This window comes from Equus przewalskii, chromosome 14 (assembly GCF_037783145.1).
Source record: "Equus przewalskii isolate Varuska chromosome 14, EquPr2, whole genome shotgun sequence".
Lineage (NCBI taxonomy): Eukaryota > Metazoa > Chordata > Mammalia > Perissodactyla > Equidae > Equus > Equus przewalskii.
Window position 1 is genome coordinate 7547029 of NC_091844.1, and position 19972 is coordinate 7567000.

Below are 19972 nucleotides of genomic sequence, written 5' to 3' on the forward strand. Positions count from 1 at the left end.
CCCCAGAAAGGACTCACTGTCAAGAGGTTCAGCATGTTTAGAAAAAAGACAGGGGATAATTTAGAAGTGTTTTCACTTCCAATAATTTCCCGTCAAAGGACTCAAAGGCAAACATCTACAAGAGACACAAACATGCCATTGCCTAGTTCTGTACCAACGTCATCACTCATCTCTTCGTGGGTTTGGGGAAAGTCTGAATGCTTCAGACAGCAAATTCGCTAAAATCCTCACTAAAATTTTAGTCTTTAGAGCTAGTCATACCATTGTTGTGGACAGATTAAGAACAGATATCGGAAAACCAAAAGCCTAAAAATCCATGAATCCTGAAATATTCATTTCAATTGTGATTAGCACAGATACATATCAAGGCTTATAAATATGTCTCTGGAATTTTCTTTTGTAAATATTCCTTCAGCTGCCTCTTTTACCTATGATCATCACTCAACAAACGCCAGCCCCAACCCATCTTGCATTCGCCTGGGCTTTTCTGTCCAGATTGAGCACCTAGAATTTACCCATGGAGTCCCTTCTTCTCAGAAATGAACCGTGTCCTCTTTTCCCCGGACCAGGAGCTGGAGCTCCCTGAGGTTGTAACTGATCTCAGAGCCTTCCCGCTTCCTGCCTAGATGTTCCCACATCTGTGGAAACGTGCACCCTTAGCACATGGTCAGGGCCGGCAGCTCCTGAGGCCTTCACCCCAGCTGCCACACACATACCCATACACACATTAACCCCACTCTGCTATGGCCACAAATGACCAGTTGTGCCACAGAGATGGGCCTGAGAGACTGAACAACAATACTTTGTCTCGATGCCCTATGTTTCTTCAAAGATGGAAGCCTCTCTCAGCTTGGAGCCTTACCCTCAGCCGCCTGAGGTTGTGTCCAGTCCACACCCCTTCTGCAGGGCTCTGCCAATGCTACAGACTCATGATAATGGAAGCAGAGGGCCAGAGGGGTCGTTGAGAGAGATCCTTTCTTTAGGGCCTTTTCCAGATGTTAAACAGGAATTCTGCTCTGTTCTGAAGCACAGAGAGCTCAGAGTTCAGGGGACGGGCCCAGCTCCCCTGTTGCCCACTCAGTGGTCTTGAGGAAAGCTCTCATTTCTTCACCTCTGCAGTTAGAATGATAACCCTGCCTACACCTCCAGAGAAGGATGTTAAGAGAAGCTCCCTCCCCGGAGGGTCCCCAGGCAGGCCCCTGGGGCAGCTCTGCAAGTGGCCCACACTGCAGGGCCAGAGTTCTCGTCAGGCCCCTGGAAGTGCCTGGGCCCTCTTCACTGTCCCCTTCCTGCCTTCTCTTTGACTGCTGACATTTGATTCTGTCTTGAAACGAGGCTGTAAGCTGCTGTGCATTTTCTTCATCTTTGTGTTTTCCCTCCCACCTCCTCTTCCTCTCCCACCCTATCAGCAGCTCATGCAGAGCTTAGCCCAGACTGGACACTTGATAATAGTTTGTCGAAATGATCAGTTCATTTAGTAATACGTGAGATAATGAACAAGAAAGCCCTGTGTAAACTGAGTTTTATTTCTGCAACAGGTAGAATGTCTCCATGGCCATATTTAGGCAAAGCTCTTGCCACTTGTCACACACACAAGAATTCAGGGCTGGGCAAGAGAGTCCAATGTCCTGGATGCCAGCCCTATGCTGAATGTCACCCCTGCCACAACCTTTTGTGACAAATACAAAATGACACCCATAGTGCTTGTGCATAGGAACTGCCCCTCCACAATATCATACAGGTGAGCATGTAGGGTCTATGAGGTAAGCCTTTACAGCCTGGCACCATCTCCCCAGCCTGTGACTGAAGGCTACCAGAAATTCGGAAGCAAGTCCAGACTCCTTGCCATGGACCCAGTTGCCCACAGTGATGAGGCCGTGTGTCTGTCTCCAAGCTCACCTCGAACCTCCCTCCCCCTCACTCAGACAGCCATGCACAGACCTTCTTGCTGCTCCTGCAACAGGGCTCTAAGGCTGCTGTCCCTCTGCTGTCGCCTTAAGCCTCAGACCTCAGGCCTCCCCCACCAGAGCTCCCCGTCACCAGGCTAACGCAGATCTTGGCTCATCAGTCAGTGTCTCAGCAGCCATGTGTCTCTTTCATAATGTTGATCGCCATGTACGCAACTCCTGCGGCTGCCTGGCTGTTTTCTGTGACCCCTGCAGGCAGCAGGCAGATCTCTCTCCCCCACTGTGGCATCCTGTGGCTGTACACACAGCCAAGCCTTAAAAAATAATCATTGAACAAACCAGAAGCTATGATCACAAATGGTTTTAAAATAATACTGATACTACTACACACCAATTAGAAGGGCCAAAACCCAGAACACTGACAACATCAAATACCAATAAGAACATGGAGCGATAAAGACTCTCATTCGTCGCTGGGGGGAATGCAAAAAGGTACAGCTACTTTAGAGACAGTTTGGCAGTTTTTTACAAAACCAAGCACACTCTTGCCATACGATTCCACAACTTCGTTCCTTGGTATTTACACAAAGGAGTTGAAAACTTACATGCACATGGATATTTATAGAAGCTTCAATTATAATTGCCAAAACTTGGGAGCAACCCAGATGTCCTTCAGTAGGTGCATGGATAAACTGTGGTCCATCCAGACAAAACTGTGCAGACAGTAAGAAGACCAGGGGTTGCCAGGGGTTGCCAGGGGTTGAGGGGAGGGTGAATATGTGGAACCCAGAGGATCTTTAGGGCAGTGAGACTACCCTGTATGATCCTATAATGGTGGATGCATGTCATCATACACTTGTCCAAACCTATAGAATGCACCCCACTGGGAGAGAACCCTAATGTAAACTATGGACTCTGGGGGATCATGATGAGTCAAGGCAGATTCATCAGTTGTAATTTATACAATTTTGCTGTGAACCTAAAACTACTCTAAAAAAAATTGTCTCCCTCCAGAAAAACCCTCCGTCATGATACGAGATATGAAAATTTTAAAAACACAGTGAGTTAAACTCTTCCCCCTATAAGACCATCAAAGTTTAATAAAAACCAGTTTGCCAGCATACTGTGTTGACAAGCATGTAGGGGAACATTCTCTCAGACCTTCCCGGTGGAGCTGTTAATTGTTCTAACCTGGTGGGAGGTGGGCGGGCAATTTTGAAATATATATTTCAAAATCACAGATGCACATAGCCTTTGATCCAGCAATTCCGCTTCTAGGAATTTAGCCAACAAATACACTTGCTTGCGCTTCTGCCAAATGACCCAGGCAAGGCTGTTACACATTGCAATATTGGTTGTAATAGCAAAAGATTGCAAACAACTTAAAAGTCCACCAAAAGATTATCTAGCTGATTAGATACAGTTACGGAACAGGGGACAGAAGAGTGTATGCTGTTAGTGTGTACGACAGTTGATTTGATGTGTCAGCTTGACTGGGCCATGGGGTGCCCAGACACCTAGTTAAACAATATTTCTGGGTGTGTCTTTGAGGGTGTTTCTGGAAGAGATTAGCCTTTGAACTGGTGGACCGAGTAAAGCAGATGATCCTCTCCAATGTAGGTGGGCATCGTCCAATATGTTGAGGGCCTAAGTAGATCAAAAAAGGCTGAACTAACTCTGTCTGACCCCGCCTGAGCTGACCTATCATCCTTTCCCTGCCCTTGGTGCTCCTGGTCCTCAAGCTTCGATCTGAACTAGAATCTCCACCACTGGCTATCTGGCTCTCAAGCCTTGGAACTACACCAGCGGCCTTCCTGGGGCTCCAGCTTGCAGACGGCAGACTGTGGGACTTCTCAGCTCCGTAACCACATGAGCCAATACCTTACAATCAGTCTCCTCTGAGAGAGAGCTGTATGTCCTATTGACTCCGTTTCACCGGAGAACTCTACAACAGTGTGAAAGAAGTAGAAGAAAATATGAGAAACTATTAACAACAGTTACCTATTGGTGAGAAGGAGGGAAACAGATGGCTGGGAAAAGGGAAGAACGAGAGAGACTTCACTAAACAGCCTTTTAAATTGTGTAATCTGTTCAAAAGTAAATCAATCATGTGTTAGCTGTTTAAAAAATTAAAAATCCCAAAATCTTACCAAGAAGTTTAACAGAAAAACAAGTAAAATACCGTTTTAATTTATACTCTTATCTCCATTTTGTAACTGGGACAACTAAGCAAAGAAAAATAAGTTGCCCAGGGGAAGCAGAGAGGGCCTCTGCTCCCACACTGTACTCACCATGCTCCATCCCAGCCTCCTCGGAGACGTCCTTGGTGCAGAATGGAGGGCTCAATGGACAGGAAGTGTAAAGAAAGTGTCCCTACATATTCCAAACCCCCATCATGTCTAGGTTGACATGCAGAATTGGATGGTCCTGCCAGGGAGCATCCAGCCTGAAAATCAGCTCCAGGTGCCACTTCATATTGACCCACATAATTCAGGGAGACTGAGGCTGAGCAGCCCCCACTGAACCCCCAAGTGAGGGGATGGCTTGGCTGAGTTTCCAGGACCAACACCTCCAAATGCAGCAGAACTGGACTCATCACATTTGGAGGGAAGAACCAAGCACATCAGCACTCAATTGTCCAGCGCAGTGTGACTCATGGGCTAGAAAGCGATAGACTTGACGTAGATTGATGGCTCGCTCATCCCTACCTGGCACCTCAGGGCCACTTGCTGAGCTTCTCAGAGTCTCATTGCATTTGGCCCTGGAGCTGGAATCATGATACCAATCTTGCAAGGTTGTGAGAAAGATTAGAGGTGTTCAATGCAAAGAACCCAGAACAGTGTATGCTCCTTGGTGAGAACACAATGAAAGGCGACCCAAATGAACAGCACAAACACCATCAGCTGTCCAAAAACCATGTGTCATTGCCTCTAAAGTTCAGTCACTCCTGCCCTCCCCAACTCATGGACTCTAGAGGAAGATGGTTTGCATCACGAATCCCAGTTGTGCACTAACTACTGGTTTGACTTCAGGCAAATCATTTCTCTGTGCTTCAGTTTCTTAATCTGCAAAATAAGATAATAATACTGACTACCTCGTTGACGAGGCACTTGAAACCAAATCTCACACATGGTAAGCGCTCTATTAAGTATTAGCCATCATCATTATTTACTTAGTTCCAAGTTTTAACCATCGCTAAATGTCAGTTTGGTCTTGCTTTTAACAGCCTGGCACCGAGTTGGAGGTAAGAGTGAAACTCTGTACTCCCGGTAAAGCTTTTCACACCCACGCCAAATCCAAGAGACTCGCACTTGCAAAAGCTGTGGTCTCGACTTTTCTGGTTCTGCCCTTGGCTTGTATTCATTTGCTCAATATCCACTGAGAGCTTTAAAGATTTACTCAGTGGAAACTGAAACCAACCCAAATTAAACTAAACAAAGAATATAATCAGTTTGCCCCAGAAAAGCTCCATTTTTAAAATTCTTTGCGATTCCTTTTTGGGATATTCCTTTCCTCGCAGAGTTGGATAAAAATGTTCCTAGCTCCCTTCCATTGACTCATTCAAGAAACATTATTGAGTCCCCACAGGGTGTCAGACCCCAGACCAGGTCCTGGAGAGAGAAACACACGTAAAATCAGTTCCCACTTTTAAGAAGCTCACACTGGGGATCAGAGCAAAGCAGGTGGAGGATGACAATGCAATGTGAGAGGAAAGGCGTGTTGCCCTGTATGCAAGTGAGATACATAAGCAACAAAATAAAATCTGTTTTTAAAGTATGTTCACGTGCTACTGGAACCAGCAAACACTGCTGCTGAAGAACCAAGAAAAATGTTGCAACACACACCCAGCCCTTCCGAGTTTAGAATTAGAAGACATCGTCAAAATTTCAGCATGCAGCTCTCCAAAAACTATGTACTTTATAAGCTGAGAATATAAATAAACTTCTTAGTAACAACAATATTAATAGCACCATTTTGTATTTTTACTTCTTTTCTATTCCAAGGACTTTCCTCCATCTCTGCCCTTTATGTTCCTAGCATGATCGCGTGGTGGAGCGGAAGGGTAGTCCTTATCTCTAGATTTTAGAGATACAGAGGAGATAAAATAATCAAGACTGAGATTTGCCCTAGGTTGTTCAAAACGTACAAAGCCTCAGCAAAAGTATCTGATTCAGTCCCACTCTCAGCCGACTCGCTAACAGACGTGAAACGAGGTCAAAGGCCTCAGAATTTAGGTTGGCGTAAGTTACTGTAGGAAACTATTGCCTTTGGTAATGAGTGACCCAAAAAGACAAGAAACTGAACCCAAAGGGGCAGAATAGGAAGCCAGAAGGCTTTACAAAGGGTTTCTGTTTTTTTTAATAGATAGGCTTTTTTTTTTTTTTAAAGATTGGCATGTGAGCTAACAACTGTTGCCAATCTTCGGGTTTTTTTCCTGCTTTTTCTCCCCAAATGCCCCCAGTACATAGTTGTATATTTCAGTTGTGGGTCCTTCTAGTGGTGGTATGTGGGACACCGCCTCAGCGTGGCCTGATGAGCTGACCCATGTCTGTGCCCAGGATCCGAACCGGTGAAACCCTGGGCCGTCGAAGCAGAGAGCGCGAACTTAACCATTAAGCCATGCGGCCAGACCCTACAAAGGGTTTCTTTAAAGCAAATTAAGACAACAAAATACCTTTTGCCAGTTATCAGACTAGCACACTTAAAAAAAAAAAAAAGGTAAAATTCAATGCTGGTAAAAGTGTAGGAAAATGGTATTCCTACATGCTGGAGAGAGTATGAATTATTAGCTCTTTCCTAGATTAATTTAGCAGCAGGATCAAGAGCTTCAAAACTGCTCACACCTTTGACCCCACAATTCCTGTTCTGGAAATTTATCCCAAGGAAATAATGAGGAAGAGAAGCAAAGCTTTCGCTACAAGGAGGTTGATTTAGGTAATCTCAATAATAGAAAAGAAAACAAGCAAATATCTACCAACATGATTTGGTAAATTATCTGTGTAATATGATTAAAAAGTCTTTTGTAGAGGGGCCGGCCCGTGGCGCAGCGGTTAAGCTCGCATGCTCCACTTTAGCGGCCCAGGGTTCACCAGTGCGGACCTGCAGTACTGCTAGTCAAGCCATGCTGTGTCAGGCAACCCTCATATAAAGTAGAGGAAGATGGGCATGGATGTTAGCTCAGGGCCAGTCTTCCTCAGCAAAAGGAGGAGGATTTGCAGCAGATGTTAGCTCAGGGCTAATCTTCCTCAAAAAATAAAAAAGCTTTTTCAGAAAGAAATTCACTAGCGGGGCTCACAATATATTGCTCAAGCAGGTAATAAAACAGCATGGACAGTACACGTATGTGTTTTCAAAATGTAAATGTGTTCAGAGAAAAATATACCCACCAAAATGTTAACAGTGTTTATCTCACAACGTTAGGTTTCTCTTTTTCATCTTTTTTACTTATGTCTAGGTATTCTTTTTAAATTTTCTTTTTGACAGTGAGCATGTGCTGCTTGTGTACATTTTAAAGGAGATATTTTAGAAGTGGATCTTAGCCACTCCTCGACCATGCCTGTCAAGTTTTTCTCCTAAGTAAACTAATAGATGTGTGCCCAAAAGGGTTTGTGGGTGAAGAGATTAACAGCTGCCTGCTGAATTGAGAAAGGCCACAGTGTCTTTTTAAATTCACCACCACTGTCAGAAGGCCAAAGTCATCTCAGGAAGGCTCCCCACTCCTTCTGGCAGCATTGCCTTCTTGCCTTTCCCATCGGATCCACGCATCTACAGTGAATGCAAATCCTGCCTCGGCCTCCAACACACACATCGTGGTCTCCAGTCGCCTGAGGCTGACACTGTGATTTACCAAACCAGCTGGTCACTAGCCGCATCTCTTGAAACATCCTTCCCACCATCCAGCTTTCACACCCTCATAGCCGCAGTGCAAACCAGCATTTTGCATAAGAGCGAGGAGTTTTAAGTTGAATTGAGTTGAACGGTAAACCTCATTTTGTTCTCCTTTTTATTTTCTTCTTTCCTTGCTTTAATCTTTCAGATTCTGTCCTATTTTCTTATTTCCCACAACAACACTAGTGTTAGGAATTATGGAGGTCAAGGGTGTTGAATAAGGAATGCAAGGCAGTGTGCATCACCCCCCTGAGAGCACCGTCCTCCTCTCAGCTATAGGCGTCACACCTGCAAGCTCCGAAAAAACATACTCATGAGTATTAGATGACATGTTAAGCCCATGCTGAAGGAAATATGTACAAGTCTTGCTACTACAATACATATAACTTAAAAACAACCACTGGTTGTGTTAATAATAATGCAATGCTTTCAGCCAAATATTGGGCCAGATTACGCCTCTCGAAAACTGCAGAAGCTCAACAGAGAGTGATAAAATGTCTTAATTCTAACATCAGCAACTGCATTTTACAAGGAGTTTGTTTACAATACCCTTCAATTAAACCTCACAATTTACCAAAAGTCACATCAGTATTTATGGCTTAGAGGTAGTATGTAGTTTATACATTTCCCATATATTTCATAGTTAGTCTTCCATAGAATATAGCATGCATAATCATAGGTGATCTTTTAATACGGCTCACGGACACATCTTAAGGTTAAATATGCCTGCAGAACCATGTAACTCTGAGAAATCCTGAAAATCTTGTTTCAACAAACAGCATAACATTATCAGTTGTATCGGATTCCATTTCCCCTCCTAAATACTTCATCCTTGTGTAAGTAAGCAAAAAGATAGGGAGGAAAAAATACAGAAACAAAACCCCGAAGTGCGATCAGTCGTCTTACCGTCCCCTCCTCATCGCTGGGCCGTGTGCGAGCGCTGGCCCCCCGGGTGGTGGGAACTCTCAGAGAAGCCCGCAGGGTTTCTTCCCCCAAATGAGGCCAGCTGAGCTGATGTCGGTTATTAAAAACAAAAGTGCATTTTGAAGCCTGGATAGAGTTGCTAATTCCCTTTTACTTTTTCCAAAAGAGCTTTGGGTCTGGTCCTGCAGCACGAGAGTGACACCTCACATCTTGTCAGACGACCCAACTGTGCCGAGGCTAAAAGAAAGAAGAAAGCGGGCTCTGGGTGACGCCTGTGTCAGAGGCTGTTAGGGCTTTAATCCTCGGCAGTGACACATGTGGGGAACTATGAACAGGAAACTCAGCGCCAGGCAGACAGCCAGAATCACTCAGAAAACGTGCCAAACCCTTACGAAACACCACACTCTTCACTGTTCTCTTCTAATTTTTCAGAAGCCAGTGTCTCTCTCCTCATATGACTTCGCATTAAACCTGGACAAGGCTTGCCAGCATGTCCAGCCTGTCATGGGTTCCTGTCATCCGAGTCTTGATAAGTCAGGGCCAGGAGTGGAGTCTGGTACCCTCTCCCCATCTACCCATCTTCCAACCCTTCTTTGACCATGTCCACAGACACGAGCCCCAGTGATGCTGCAGGACCTTGAATTCAGTTCTTTCCAGGTTTCAGACCCAAAGCGTCTTCATGATCTGCCCATCACCGTTGCCATGGGCCCTGGGAACACTGCAAGGCTCTCTTCTCAACATCCTGGAGACGAGGAGACCCACTGATCATCCCTTGGTGCAAGGTGATGCTTAGGGTACGGCAGGTTGGGGAGGGTGTCGGGGAAGGGGGGCCGTGGCAGGGCAGGGAGGGTGCCGGGGAATGTGGGCTGTAGTCAGAGCCTCTGGCTTCCCTGAGGGGTGGCCTGGTCCGTTCAGGAGAGACGGTGCTGTTTGATTGCCTCTGTTATTTCTCTTCTTTGGCCCCTCCTGTGCCCAGCATTCAGATTGACGTTCTCAACATCACACAGGGTCCAGCTTATCACAGTGCTACTCAAAATTCTGCAGCAAGGGAGGGAAAGGGCCAAATCTCCTATCCTGACATTCAAGGCCCTCCACCAGTGCGCCTCAACATACCTCTCCACCTTGTTCCCGCTGCCTTTCACAAGAACCCTTTGTGCCAGTCTCGATGGGCCACCCACCGACTCTAGAAAACACTGTTCGAAGCACTGCATGCACATGCTGTGCAGCCATCATCCTGCCACAATCTCTCCTGATCCTCTTGGATGTGACGCCACCCACACACGCAACACTTCCCCCGCTTTGCCCCCTCCCCCTGCTTCTGGTCTTCCCTACTGCTCGCTCAAGCAGCGCCCCCCCACACCCCGAGGCACCCTGCAGGGGGGGTCTCCCTGCTCTGAACCAGTGTCTTCTCTCCGTGACAATAACAGAGACAGCAAGAATGGGCACTTAGTAGACATCGGGCATTTTTCTAGGAAATATAAATGCTTTAGATTCTGTCCATTCCAGATAAGGTAACTGAGACATAGAAAAAATGAGTACTTTCCGCCAGATCCCTTAGCCAAGTGAGGTGGAGGCCGGTCTGGCATCACTCTTTGAGCTCACCTGGGATCAGTGCTCTTTATTTGGGAACAGAGCAATTTCCTCGCCCTTCTTGATGTTCTTTCCAGAGGGTGTCCCAGAACTCCTTCCCATTCTAGGTGATTACCACGTAGCCCTGATTAATTGGCAAGTTAATGAGCTTTAATTGTGAAAACAAATGTTCCACTCTGGCCATGGACCGGGATTTCAACATTAAGAATGAGCAGAATGGTCTCGGGGTTTAACGCAACATTCTTGCAGTGGTTTTGCTCAGATTTTTAACCCATCTATACTGCGATGTTCTGGTTTAGGCCATCTGGGGAATCAACAAATTTCTAAAGATGTAACCTCACTAAAACAGCTGAGAAGACCTCAAAGTTCGAGGGGAACTGTCCACCTTGCTCTGAGTGGAGTAGCCATGAGGCTTGGGGGACTAACTCCACCCCCAACTCCAGGGTTGGCAGCCCCGGTCTCAGCCAGCCAGCATCGTCCCACCCTTCCTTCCAAAGAAGTCAAGGATGGGCACACCCAGCCGGGCAGCGCACAGTATCCTTCTAGCCACAGCAAGGCCTCAGGGATGGTCCAACCAGCAAGACTTAAGGCTTCTGCTCGACAGTGGTGGCAAGCACCCTCTTCAGATGGCTGCTGTGGGCACACTTCTTAAGACAAAGAGGGAAGTGAGCACGAGGATGAAGCCCACACACAAGAGAGGGGTTTCCAGAGAGCTACAGAGGAAGTGCTGGAAACTGACCCAACCCATACTATCTCTGCACTGTTCCCTGACGGGAGCCAACACATCCTTTCCGTGTTCTTAAGCCAGGTCACTGGAGTCGGATTCTCAATTACCTGCAACCCAAAGTGTCCTCATTAACGCAGCTCCAGCAGGAAGTCAGCGGCCACTGGGGCTGGGGGGGACAGCCTGGGGAAGGAGCCCGAGCTCCGTGTCCTCTGCACAAGCAGCTCACCATATTTCTGCCTCCCGCTCCTCCCTCTCCTCCTCCTTCCTCCACTCCTCCCCACTCCTCTCCTCCTCCTTTCTTCCCCATGTTGTCTGCCTCAGTCTCCTCCCCCTGTTCCTCTTCCACCTTCTCTTCATGTTCCCTCCTCTCTCCCCTCTTCCATCTCCTCCAGCTGTTTTCTTTCCTTTTCTTTTGCCTCTTTTGATCTTTCCTCCCACAGCCAACAGGGAGCCTCTGAGTAGACAAGAAGAGGCCAGTGAGGAGAGAAGACAAGCTGCAGGCAGTGGTGGTCTGCAGCTTTCAGACGAACGCCTCCTCGTGGGCTCCTTGATGGGCCCTCTGCGCTCGTAGAAGCACACTAGCCTTCCAGGGCTGCTGGCCACCAGCGACTGATGTGAGAGATGCTTCCGGCCTCCCCCTGGGTGCAACGCCCTCTTCTAGGCATTTTGGAAGAAGAAAAACTCCGGGAAGACCCAGGCCTTGGCCCCAGGAAGCCCACTACCCAGTCGATATGCAGGCGCTGGATGAGACACCATTGGGTCTAACGCACCACGGGGATTTGCCTCCCCAAGTAGGAGTTTGTGGCCCCCATTTTGCTCTAATCAGTTTAGCTTATTATCTTTCCTGAACTTCTACTGGAGAGGAGAGATTTCATTTTGAGGACTTTTCTGACCCTGTTTTCCATTCCAGACAATTTCTTCTCCCATCCTCCTTCTCACTTCTCAGCAAGGAGAAAAATGACGGAAACCTGCACTGTTTAGTGAACGTATGAACAGACACACACACATACACACTCTGCTGCCTGGGTTTTCTCAGTTGCTTGGTTCCCCCCAACAGAGTTCGGGGAAAACAGATAAATATAGTTGGCAAGAAAAATTCAATACTGGAAGTTAATGGAAAATCTCTAAATCCCCAGGGAGCTTCATGAATGCTGGAGCACAGAACTCACCCAGCCAAGCCCAGGGCTTTTACTATTAAAAGTATCGGAAAATGTCATTATGACACAATTTTATCAGTAACATGGTCTTGGCAAAACTCCAGAATATCTGTATATACTTAAGAGGTCAAAAATAACTCATGTGTTTCCCTGGAATATATTTATGGAAGAATTTACATATTCAGAATTGATTTGCATTTAAGAATATCTTTATGGTTGTAACCGTGTGTTCCTGGTAATCCATGTGTACGTCATGTATCTCCTACACATCACAATTGATGAGAAAGGAGAATACGAAGAAGCACAGACAACATGTGTGTGCAGGAATGTGCGTGTATGTGTGCCTGCGTGCAAGCATGTACATACCTGGAATCTAACCTCGGCTCTCCCTCCTCGTGCCATGAGACTTTAAGAAAGGGGGGTATACCTCTGTTTTACTAAGCCCAGCCATTTTATAATTAAACAAACACTGGTCTGGGCCCCCAAAGACTCCTTTAACTTGATCTGTGCGGCTTTGGAGAAATCACTTCACCTCTCTGGACTTCAGTTTCCACACCTGAAAAAGAAAACCCACAGTATAGTCTAAATCCTTGCTACATGGAGTGTGGCCACAGGCAGGAGCATCAACAGCAAGCACATTAGAAGTGCAGACTCTCAGGCCCCATCCCAGAACTGCGGCATCAGAATCTACGTTTCAATAAGATTCCGCAGGCGACTCACGTGCACATTTAAGTCTGAGGAGCACCGGTCTAAATGATCTCTGAAGTGCCTTCCAGTGACACATTCTGTTAGTTTAAACTTTGTCCCCTTCCGCTGGAAAAGTGAACATGCTGAGTCCAATGGCTGCCTTGTGACCTTTGTGGTTAGGCCCTGGGAGTATCAGGCTGGATCCTTGCCTGCTGATTTCACTCCTATTCCAGGAAATGACATAAACAAATCAGATCATCTCCATGACTCTCCCAGACAGCCCCGTCGTGTCTTCCAGCTTCCTACCAAACCTCCTAGGAGAATGCCATCCCTTAATGCTTCATACCTACAGACAGCTTCCACGTCTATTCCTGGGCTTGAGGGATTTCACAAGCACATGTTAGTGAACAGGAAAGATTCTAGATGAATTATTACAGCGATAGTCTTGTAGCACTTAATGAAGTCATGATCACTAAGAGAAAGTATGAATTGACTAAGAATGAGCCAAGTCTGGTGAAGTTCACTCAATCTTCTGTTTGATGGGGCTGTAGATGGGGAGATTAGGTGGAATACTGTGAATTTAATGAATCAGGAGTCCATGAAAGCATTTGCAAACCTCTTTTTTATGAGCAAGATTAAGAACGCAGTTAGTAGAGTTGGATACTTCTATAAACACCTATATACCATGACAAATGGATCAGTTTAAAGAGTGGTCCACAGTAGAAAAACCTCAGACTCCATGATTGATCTCTCCCAGCAAAGTTGGCAGCCCAGTTGAGTGTGGACATGGTCATGGTCACCCTCCAGCTGTAGCAACTGAAGAGTAGGGGAAGGAAGGGAGATTGGAAGGAATACATTTCCCCCAAAAAAAGTCAATTCAATGTTAGAAAGCAGAACTGGAATCTGAAGTCAAAAGAATTATCAAGTGAGCATTGGCCAAAAGAACTGGAAGGTTGGAAGGGGTTGGAAGGTGGATCCTGGTAATATTCCATAAGGCCATGAATGCAGGGGAAGAGAGGGCCACAAAGTCAAGCCAGGGATTGGTGAAGGAGCTGGGAGGTACAGAACAGGTTCCTACAGCTGAGGACAGAGCTGGCAAGCTTGTCATGTGATGGAGTTAAAATGGACTGTGAATTCACTGAGTGAACAAATCAGGATCCCAAAAGATCTCATTAGGATGGAACCATAGGCCAAATCTAATGACATGAAATTAAACACAGACAAATCTAAAATCCTATTCTTACTTCCCAAAGATAATTTTGTAAGTATAGGACAGGCCACATGAAAAACGAAAGCACTGGTGGGAAACAAAACCAAACAAGTATCAGGGTCTTGATTGACTAAGACGTCCTCTGTGAATCCTAAATGTGGTAGGAGATTGCATGCTAAGCTTCCCCGGTAGAGGTGTAACTTCTAACACAAGTGAGGGTGGTCACTCTCAAGACTGTCCTCCTGACCAGTGTTTTCCAAATGTTCTCCCATCATGGCACTAAGAGGAAACGATAACAAGGGCTGCTCATGGCCAGAAAAGACCAGCCAGGTTCTCTCATTGGCACAGAGGCCAAGGGGATTGATATCTGCACACCTGGAAGCCATCGGACCATGCTAGAGACCTTGGTACCCTACTCCAGAGATGGAACTAGGACAATGGTATAGAAAGTTCTGGAGGCCGATTTAAGAAAGACCTTTGTAACAACAGAGCTCTCAGGAGTGAAATGGACCAAATCCAAAGATGGTGTGTTTGCTGCATCCCGGAAGTACTCAAAGGCCATTTGAGGTGGGCATGAGCATCTAACAGGAACCCCTTCTACCATCTCTTCTTGGCCCTCTGATGTTCCATTCACTCTGTGGGTTCTTTTGTTTTGTTTTGCCCTTATGACAAACCAATGCCCGGGCAGGACATTTTCTTATTATTCACATTTTGAAATAGGAAACTGGGGCTAGTAGGGACAAATCCAAGACTAGAATTTAGATCTACACTTCAGCTCCTTTTCTTATTTACCCTGTCGCAGTGCCTAGCTGTATATTTCTGTGAATTTTGGGTGCAGTCTTCAGTTCTTCCAGTGAATAAGGAAGTCACTGTTTTTAGTCAGGTAAGATGATATATTATTTGTCTTCACTTATGTGCCAACTTCTAAATATGAGTCACAGCTCAAAAAATGTTTTCAATTTATCGTGCCATTAAACATTAGGTGAAGCGTATTGTCTTCATTTGTCCTTTACACAGTTTAACTGATGTCACTAAATCTGTAGGAATGTTCAAAAAATTCTGATTAGAACAGATTTTTTAATATTTTTATAAGTAAAAATAAAAATATAACTACAATACAAAAGATAGGGAAAAGAAAGAAAAGATGAAAACGTCCTTCATGATCTTGGCGCCTAATTCCCGTCACTTTCAGCATTTGGGAATATTTCCATCTACTCTTTCTTTTCTATGCACATGTACCTTTGTAATCTCTTTGACTTGACACTACTTGGCAAGTGCTTTTTATGCTATTACGTGGCCTCCATAATTATCATTTTCAGTGCCACACAGTATGCGTCCCCTCCTATACTGACACATTTTCCTCTCTTTGCAGTCTTCACTCTCTTATGATTTTGTTTTACGTTTAAAAAGAAAAAGGGTTTTATCCACACACTACATTTAAAAAATCTTGAAGGAGAGACACCTCCGTGGCATTCACAGTGGTTATTTGGGAAGGAAGAAATTGTTGATAACACAAACTTCTTTTCATCCTCTTTATATTTTTCCATATGTTGTAGATATTTTACCAAAAGTACGTATTACTTCGAATAGAAACTTTAAAAATCTATAGAATATGAAGTAAAAACTCAGTCCCTACAAACCAAACACTCATGTGCTCCTGTCCCTTCTGTAGCTGATACTCAAAGGGACCACAAACACTATTATATCCAGTACAAGGAAACCAATAGATCCTGTAGTAGCTGGATCCTATTCAAGGCACTTCAAGAGCCATTATCATCAAGTACCTTGGGAGGGGTGTGTGTGTGTAGGCAGAAAAGGTTATTTTCCATGTGTATTATGCCTATATCCTCATAGGTGAAGATTTCACGAGCAAAAAAGCCACTTAATTTCCAGCTCACTGCAAATGTGGTTTCAGTTACAGAAATCACAAAAATATAAAGGTCTAAATGTACCTACTGGTTCACAAAAAGCTTGTGAGACTGCAAGTCTGCTCTGTTCCTTACTCAATTTCAAACTCTGTTGTTCTCCTTAAAAATCAGCTCAATGGCATTACTTCCCCTCGTCTTCCCTCCATGTGCAGGAACCCTAAGCAATCGTGATCCATGACGTTATTCGAAGTAATCTGACTTTAAAATGGTTCTTTTGGATTCCCCTCAAACTGCCTCTCTGAGAAATCTGAGTCCTCGTTGTCTAAAGGGATGATTCTGAACGAGATGTCCTCATCATTTCCTACCCTGTACATGGCGAGAGGGAAAAGGCCTACACCTGGAAGGAGGGATCCAGGTCCTCACTGCAGGCCAGCCCACAGTCCCGAGACCTCAACAAGTCTTCCCTCCCCACCTCACCAGCCTCTTCTGTAAAGCGAGGCACCAAGTGATATAGTCCGTAAGAGGTTCCAAGCTGAGAAACAGTGGCAAAATCGGGACTGAGATTCATTGGCTTTTTAGGCCTATGCATAGGATTGAGCTCACTGTCCCGAGGCTGGTCTCTACAGTCAAACAGCCCAGCTGGTAAAGTTGTGTGACACTGAGCAAGTTTCTTAACCACTCTATGCCTTTATTTTTCATCTGTAAAATTGCAACTATGTTTGTATTTACTTCATTGTAGTATGGACATTTTTAAGTGAGAAAATAACTTGTAAAGCATTTACAACAGTGCCTGGTATATACAATTAACACTAGTTGTTGTCTGTAACTTTCTCTGTTCTTTTTTAAAAAAACCATGCACAATATAAACACAAAACAAAATTTTCCTTTGAGAGCATTTGATTCAATCAACAATTACCTTCTAGCCTGGTTTTCCTTCCTCTCAGAGCACTCCTGCTTCTGTACACTGGGTCCTCTTCCTCCCCCTAACTTCAAGCCACCGAGACACCCCAAGAACCACAGCAGCCGAATCCAGCTCTTCACCGGCCTCAGAGCCTCAGCCTTCACTCTCTGGAGAGACGAGAGCTCGGACAGAGGAAGACAAACACTGTGTGATCTCACTTACACATGGAATCTAAAAAACAAAACAAACACGTGGAAAAAGAGATCAGACTCGTGGTTACCAGAGGCAGAGGAGGAGGACGGGGAATTGGAGGAAGGTGGTCAAAAGGTACCAGCTGGGGATGTGACGTACAACATGATGACCGTAGCTGACGCTGCTGTATCATCTACGGGAAAGTTGTCAAGAGAGTAAATCCTAAGAGTTCTCATCAAAAGGAGATAATTATCTTCCGTTTTTCTTTTTTTCTTTCTTCTCTTTTTGTTGTATCTACATGAGAAGATGGATGCTGCCTGAAGCTATGATGGTAATCATTTCACAACATATGTAAACCAAACCATCATGCTGTACGCCTTAAACTCATACAGTCACGCGTGTCAATTATTTCTCAACAAAACTAGAAAAAAATGAGAAACCACTTGGTTAGGTGGGACTGGTACATAATCATGATGTCTTCAAGCCAGTTCTATGCCACTGTTCTCCTGCTTGTAGATAGCTGCTACTACGATGATTTGCTATAGTGCATCATAGTATTTATTTATTTTTGAATGGATTATTCTTTTATACGTGTATTTGTCTTTTATCACCAATTAAGGTGTCAGCTCCTTGGGGAAAAAGAAAAAAAAAGAAAAGACACTGTGGTGGAGGGAGAGGGTAAGTTCTAAAGTTAAACTCTTGGGGAAAAGCTATGAAGTAGAAAATTTGAGTTTTGACGTATTTCACAGGTTATGTAAACCACAATCAATCAAGATAATGAATATATTCATCATCCCAAAAATTCTCTCATGCCCCTTTATAATTCATCCCTCCTGCCTCTCCCCAGGCCACTGCTGATCAGCCATTCTGTTACTATTGATTAGCCTGCATTTTCTAGAAATGTATATGAATGGAATCATATGGTATATGCTCCTTTTGCCTGCTTTTTGCACCTTGCATAATTATTTTAAGATTCATCTATATTATAGTACGCATCAATAGCTGCTTCCGTGTTATTGCTGAGTAGTATTCCATTGTATGGATATACCCCCATTTGCTCATCAATTCAATTGTTGGTGGACGTTTGATAGTTCCCAGTTTGGAGCTATTCCAGGTGAAGCCGCTGTGAATATTTGTGTATAAGTCTTTGTGGGCTTTTATTTCTCTTGGGTAAATCCTCTGGAATGAAATATCTGAATCAGATAGTAGGTATATTTTGACCTTTTGGGGAAACTACCAAATTGTTTCCCCAAGTGGCTGCACCCTTTCACATGCCCACGAGCAGTACCTGAGAGTTCCATTCCCCCCACCTGCTCGCCAATCCTTCATATTGTTACCGCCTGCAGACGTAGGCTCTTTACCCACCACGCAAAAGGAGCCAAATAAAAACTGGACGCCAGGCTTATGGCAAGGAAAGTGTTTTAATTTTGGGTGATACCAGCCGGGAGATGAGAGTGAGACCTCAAATTTGTCTTGTTTCCTCTTGTCTCCCAGAAAGAGGGGAGGTGAGGGGTTTTAAAGCTTTGTGAGGAATGTGGCTGCTTGTATATGGGGGTGGGGGGTGTCAGTGGCCTTGCTGGTCAGAGCTTTCCCACCAGCCTGCGTCCAGCCTTGGGACACTGTTTGCAGGGAAGAGGAGATGATAAGGGAATTTAAAGGTGGGCAACCTTGACTGTTTGTCTCCATGGCAGATAGTGGATTCTGGAGCCAGGGAGCCAGGGAGTAAGCAGGGAAAAGGTGCTTTGGTTTTAACCCCATATATGCTGGGTTTAATGTAGGGGAACTGATATCAGGGCCAGCACCAATATGCTTAGTCTTTTAAATTTTAGTTGTTCTAACAGCTATTTCCCTAAGAACTAATGATGTTCAATATCCTTTTATGTGCTTATTTCTCATCCATGTACCTTCCTAGATGAAACATCTGTTAAATCTCTTGCCCATTTTCAAATTGGATTGTTTATTTTCTTATTGCATCTGGAAAGATCTTCATATATTCTGGATACAAGTCTTTTCTCAGGTATGAGATTCGTAAATGTTTTCTGTGGCTTGTCTTTCCACTGCTTGAGTGTCTTTAGAAAAGCAGAAGATTTTTCATTTTGATGAAGCCCAATTTATCACTTTTTTTCTTTTATGAATTGTGCTTTTGGTTATATATAAGATATATCTGCCTAATCTCAGACTATCATCAATGGTTTCTCTGAAGTTTTCTTCTAAAAGTTTTATGGTTTTAAGTTTTACTTTTAGTTCTATAATCCATTTTAAGACAATTTTTGTAGATGGTGTGAAATACGGATCAAAGCTTTTTAGTGTATGTGCTTTTATTTCGCAGATAGATGTCCAATTATTTCAGTACCATTTGTTGAAAAAACCACCCTGTCTCCATTACCTTTTGAACCTTTGTTAGAAATCAATTGTCCATATATGTGTACCTATATTTTTGGACTGTCTATTCTGTTCCATTGATCTATTTGTCTTTATACTGTGGGAGATCAGAATTGGCCACCCCAAAATGTGTCTCTTTGGCATGAGGATTATTTGGGGCTGGTTACTTTTTAAAACCACAGACATGGGAAAAGCTCTGAGAACCAAGTAGAAGTAGAAATTACACTTTGTAAGAGATATTTACATTTGTAAGGGAAATCTCCATCTGTAAAGGTATCTCCCCCTCTGTACCAGGAAAAAGGGGGGGATGACCTTATCTCTAGAAACTCTTATCAATGTGGAAAACAAGGACTTAAATCTGAATAATAACCTTCATCTTGTTTACTGTGCTTTTCCGGTAATCTCCCAGGACTGACTCCTCCACCCCCAACATCCTTCTTTGTCTTTAGCTGCAGATAATATTTAAGCTGGCAGCTCGGCCATTTTGTTGAGTTGCTCAGTTTTCCTGGGTCTCTCCCATGTATACATGTTATAAAGC

At 44.5% G+C, this 19972-nt stretch overlaps 1 protein-coding gene across 6 annotated transcripts in view; it reads right to left on the bottom strand.

Annotated features, from left to right (window-relative positions):
- IL1R1 (interleukin 1 receptor type 1) overlaps window positions 1–9160 on the bottom strand; it is a 76482-nt gene extending 67322 nt beyond the window's left edge. For 2 of the 6 annotated variants that reach the window (XM_008538460.2, XM_008538458.2), the window contains exon 1: window positions 8703–9053. The gene's annotated coding sequence lies outside the window, so the exon portion shown is untranslated. Of the gene's footprint in view, window positions 1–8702 lie in introns of all 6 variants that reach the window. The other 4 variants (XM_008538465.2, XM_008538466.2, XM_008538468.2 and 1 more) reach the window with 4 other exon arrangements.
- Between the last annotated feature and the right edge of the window lie 10812 nt (window positions 9161–19972).